Source organism: Chrysochloris asiatica, unplaced genomic scaffold, assembly GCF_000296735.1.
Source record: "Chrysochloris asiatica unplaced genomic scaffold, ChrAsi1.0 scaffold00652, whole genome shotgun sequence".
NCBI lineage: Eukaryota > Metazoa > Chordata > Mammalia > Afrosoricida > Chrysochloridae > Chrysochloris > Chrysochloris asiatica.
Window position 1 is genome coordinate 189,010 of NW_006409170.1, and position 4,949 is coordinate 193,958.

The 4,949-nt window shown below is 35.4% G+C and overlaps 1 pseudogene; it reads right to left on the reverse strand.

Moving 5' to 3' along the window:
- Positions 1-972: 972 nt before the first annotated feature.
- LOC102820897 lies at positions 973-4,491 on the reverse strand (annotated as a pseudogene).
- Positions 4,492-4,949: the final 458 nt, after the last annotated feature.

A 4,949-nucleotide genomic window follows, 5' to 3' on the forward strand; every position in this document is an offset into this window, starting at 1 on the left:
TTGTTAGCACCAAATTGCACCTTTATTTTACATCAATCTTTTAGGCAACTGTTTTGAAATTTCTTATGGCTTTCATTTATATTCTCTAATTCTTTTGAGCAACAAAGCTCTCAATAATTCTTTTATACTGATTTTAAATTAGTCTTATTGACAATTTCAGAGGTATGAAGGAATGACTTACTGACACTTATAATATTGAATTGACAGCAATGTTGAATAGAGTGTTTCTTAAGGCAAATCTTTTTTTTTTTTTTGTCTTCATGTGCTCCCTTTAACTTCAACTTCAATTCCACTGAAGACTGCTATATCTCATCTCTTTCCTGGTCAATGGCAGCTGTAACTAGAGCATCTAGAAAGAGGAATAAGGCTAGTTTCTACTGCCACTACTTTGTAAGCTCTGGATTGGCAAATAAACCCAGAAAATAGAATTCTAAAGCAGTGAAATCAACATAAAATGACTCAAAAACAGAGGAATGGATGAAACATTTTAAACTAGAAATTACCCGAGGCCCTATTTCTGACTAGAATTGGCAATTACAAACAATGGAATCAGGAGACAGAAGTTATAAGACAATGAAAAGAACACTGAACTTCAGGCCAGAGAACCAGGTATTAGTCCGAGCCTACCAGAGCAATATTATTTAAAAGTGATAAGTAAATGCTAAGTTGGGGGAAAACAAATATAGCAGGTAACAAAATAATAGTCATATTTATAAATAAATGTCCTTATGATAGAAATAAACCAAAACAATTTGAACAAAGAGAGATCACAGACCTTCTGATTAATCCAAACACCTATGTGTGTAAATAAGGAAATTTTTGAATAATCATTGCTATTACATGTTAGTATGAAAAGAATGTTTACTCTGATGTTTATGTTTTTAACATTTTCAATTTTATATCAAATTAGATATTGATTATATGCATATCATAAGATTAATAAATCATGTTTGTGTGGTGTTTTTTTTTACTTCATGTCAAATTCAATAGTCTCTTCACTGATTCTTTGTACTGAGCAACAGTATTTTCATTTTCCTCCTCATTCTTAAGATTAACAACAGACTCTTCATAATCTCCCACTTTTTCAGTACCAAGGAGCTCTTCTTTATTCATGTCCATATTATTCTCAGGAGTTTGCGTTTGGAGAAGTGTTTCTAGGATATTTTTTTCTAAGGAGCTATTTTTTCCATAAATACTCCTCCATGTCTGCTTCAGTATTATTTTTCTCCCCTTCCTCAGTTTTCCATGACTCATGGTATAAAACTGTTAGTAGATACATTGCATAATTGTAATTTTGTCTCTTAAAAGGGTACCTATCTGTTTTGATGGTAAGCACATCTGTGGTCTTGCAGTAACACTCCCCTACAACTTTCCTAAGTTTCTTTTGTGCAGGATCATCTAAATTCAGACTGAACCTTAAGGTTACTACTCGTGCTTTAGGGTATTGGACAGATGGTCCTGCTGAAACATAATTAGCTGTGTCAATTTCAATTGGAAAATGCTTCTCACATTTCTCATCACTGTCTAGTGCAACTGGCCATTCAGTGAAGAAATATTTGAGAGCTGCACAGTGCTTTTTAATTGCTACAGGAATCAAATGCAAAAAATGGGGATATTTAAAAGTTCTAGATTTGCTTCCTTTGCCATGGGCACTCCCCTTTTTACTAGATAATCCATTCAAACAGGAAGAGGCACTGGAGAGAGTTTAAATGGTGGTGAGACAGGGTAAACACTAGGTTAGTCTTAGTCAATAGCCATTTTCTCTGTCCAAGGACATCCTGCCTTTCTTCTCATCATCCTTTCATTTCTGGATTTTTTTTAATGTATTCTGCTGTATGCAGGCTTGATCTCAGCATTAGAGTAGCTGGAGAAATGGCAGTAGACAAGGCATGCAGGGTTCTGGCTCACCAGGTGCAGAGCTAGCCTACCTAGAACTCTGGCTACCGCCATAGCTGTGAAGACGACAAGTCCCGCATTGCCTTCTTGCCTGCATGGTTTCTGCTGAGAGAACAGAACTTAATCTGATTTCCCTGCCTTTATAAGTAACACTTCTCTTTTCTAGCTGCTTTCAGGATTCTCTCCTTATCCTTGATTTTGGAGAGCTTGATTATAATATGCCTTGCTGATTTTCTTTTGTGGTTTATCCTTCTTGGAGTTCATTGAGCTTCTTGAATGTTTATCTTTTCATTTATCAGAATGTTAAGGAAATTTTCTTTCATTAGCTCTTCAACTATCTCCTCTATGGACTTATTTGATTCTTCCTGTTCCAGAATGCCAATAATTCTTGTTACCCCACATGAATCTTAGACTGTCTTCAGATTTTTTATTCTTTTTTCTGCTTGCTCTTCTATTTCAGTAGTATTGAGAGATTTGTCTTCCTGCTCACTAATTCTGGCTTCCATCTCTTCAAATCTTCTCCTTTGCCATTTCAGTGTATTGTTCATTTCTGATATTTATTATTAATCATTTAGACCTCTTTTCATAGGTTTTGAATTGTTTCAAATTGTTTGTGTATAACTTATTTGATTGTTCCTGTAGTGCTTTCCTGACTTCTTCCTTATTTTTCTCAAACCCTCTGTGGAGCATTTGAATGCACCTCAGTATCATTCTCCTGAATTCCAAAGCATGCCCTCCTTCCAATGGGAAGTTTAGGTCTACCTCCCGATCATTTGTCTTAGTTACTCTATCTTGTTTCTGGACATGTGTGGAAATGGTCACCTTTTTCCTGGGCATCTTCAATAATTATGTGTGTTTTCAATAATTAGAGGAATGCATGCTGATGTATTACTGAGATTTCTGATTGCCTTTAGGTAAATGTTATCCAGATATAGGCTTCCATTTTCACTTTTGTAATTACTCAACTCAGAGTAACTGTAGCAGGAGTTGGCTGTCTATCTGGTGTATATCAGCTGGTATTGACTCTTGCCTCGATGGAAGGATTTTACAGGGTGTGATTGCATCTTGGCTATATGACCAAAATTGCTGTCTATTCTTTGGTAATGTAGGGATATAAAGAGCCTGCTGAAGGTAAAAGGGGGCCCATAAAACAAAAGAGCAACAACAAAAACAAAAACACAACAAAAAACAGATTTGGTACTACAGTCTATAATCATATAAAAGAAAACAAATCTGTAGCAAAATATGAGTATGACTTTAACACCCCTCTCTCGGTTTCTAGTTTTCAAGTCTGCCTGAGAAATTTCCATACATTACTGTGTTCCTCATGACATAACTCAGGATTTGATTTTTGGCCAATTTCATTTTTAATCTGTCTCTCTCCCACTCCACAACTCCCATTCAGGACTTTTCACTAGTGATAAACAGTTTAGGGGATGGCCGTTGCCATTTTGGAAGACTGTTTTGTTTGAATCAGTGTCATCACCTTTCTTAGATTCTGTGCACAGGTCTTTGACTGAGCAGATCCATGGGCATGCAGGGTAGAAACCTCTGGCAGGGAGGGGTGTCCACTCACTCAGGCGCCCCCTCTAGTCACCGGAGAGGAGGTGCACAGAGAGCAAGAGACCAAAGAACAGAGAGAAAAAAGTCCACACCTTGATCTTCGAGGATCAGTCAGACCTCTAAAGTGGGAGCACGCCTCTGATCCTTCACCTACTCCTTCATGCCCAAGATGGCCAGTCGGGGAGTGGCTAGCTGACACAGATCAGAAAACACTATGTTTCTTGCTTCTGCTACAGATTCCACTGTAAGTAAGCCTTTGAACTTTCTAAATATTTCTTTATATGTAGTTCATAGTTCTGGAATTGTCACCTGGATCTGCTTCATCTGATATTCTGTATTATTGTTCCTAATCTGCCATCAAGCCCTGCTCTCCATAATGCAAAATTTTTGGATTGAAGAATGTCTTAAGTAGAAAAATACTAGAGTTTTCTATTATTTGATCATTTCCTCATTGATAGTTTATTCATGCCAGAAAAGGAATAAAAATACAAGAAAAGAGAAATGAAACTATCACCATAAAATAATTTTAAAAAAATTAAAACAAATATGAATTTTAACATATTTTTGTGTATATAGCTATTGCTAGATTAAACAAGAATTGTTATTAAAGGGTAATTATAAAAAAGCACATATGCAAAAATCTAACAACCTGAATTTGACTAAACTCAAAGATTACTAAAATATCAATAATTTGCCTAAAGAAAAGCATATTATTTATTTTGTGTTACTTAACAGGAGTCTTGGTGTGGTGCTGTAGGTTAATGTGCTCAACTGCAAGGTTGGTTTGAAACACAAGGCTTGCTATACAGGGTCACTACATGTCAGAAACTTCTTGATGACACTTAACAACAATAACAAAGAGGTACCTCTAAGTTTCAGACATAAGGTTTCAACCTTGCCTTAACTGAAAAGACAACTTGCTTAAGGTAAGATAAAAAGAAAATGTATGCTGTACCTTTGAAAAGTGTCTGCAGGTATGTGAAATTCTTTTGCATTGGAACATTCACTGTATTTCCAGGATTTAGACACCATGTTCACCACATTTCTCTTTCTTTCTCCTCCTCTCTTTATGTTTCTTGTGTCATCATTTTGTATTACTACAGTGGGACTGACTATGTCTCTCTAAAATCCCTGAAAGAAATGATAGAGGCAATTCAAAAATGGGGATGGGGAGAGAATAATAATAATAATAATAAAAGGTAGACCAATCTATAAACCAAGGAAATATATATTTAAACAAAAGAATTATATGTTTGCCTTCATTTAATTTTATTTATTTATTTAATGTTTTTATTGTGGATGGAGTGAAAGTTTATAGGGCATATCATCAGTTTTACATTCAGCAAATCATATACCTTGTTTCATTGCAATGATTATAATCCCCTCCACGTACCATCTGTTAACAGTATTTCTCTCTATCCACTTTAGCTTTTTAAAAAACAAGCAAACAAACAAACAAAAAAAAAACACCACTCAGGCATATATAATAA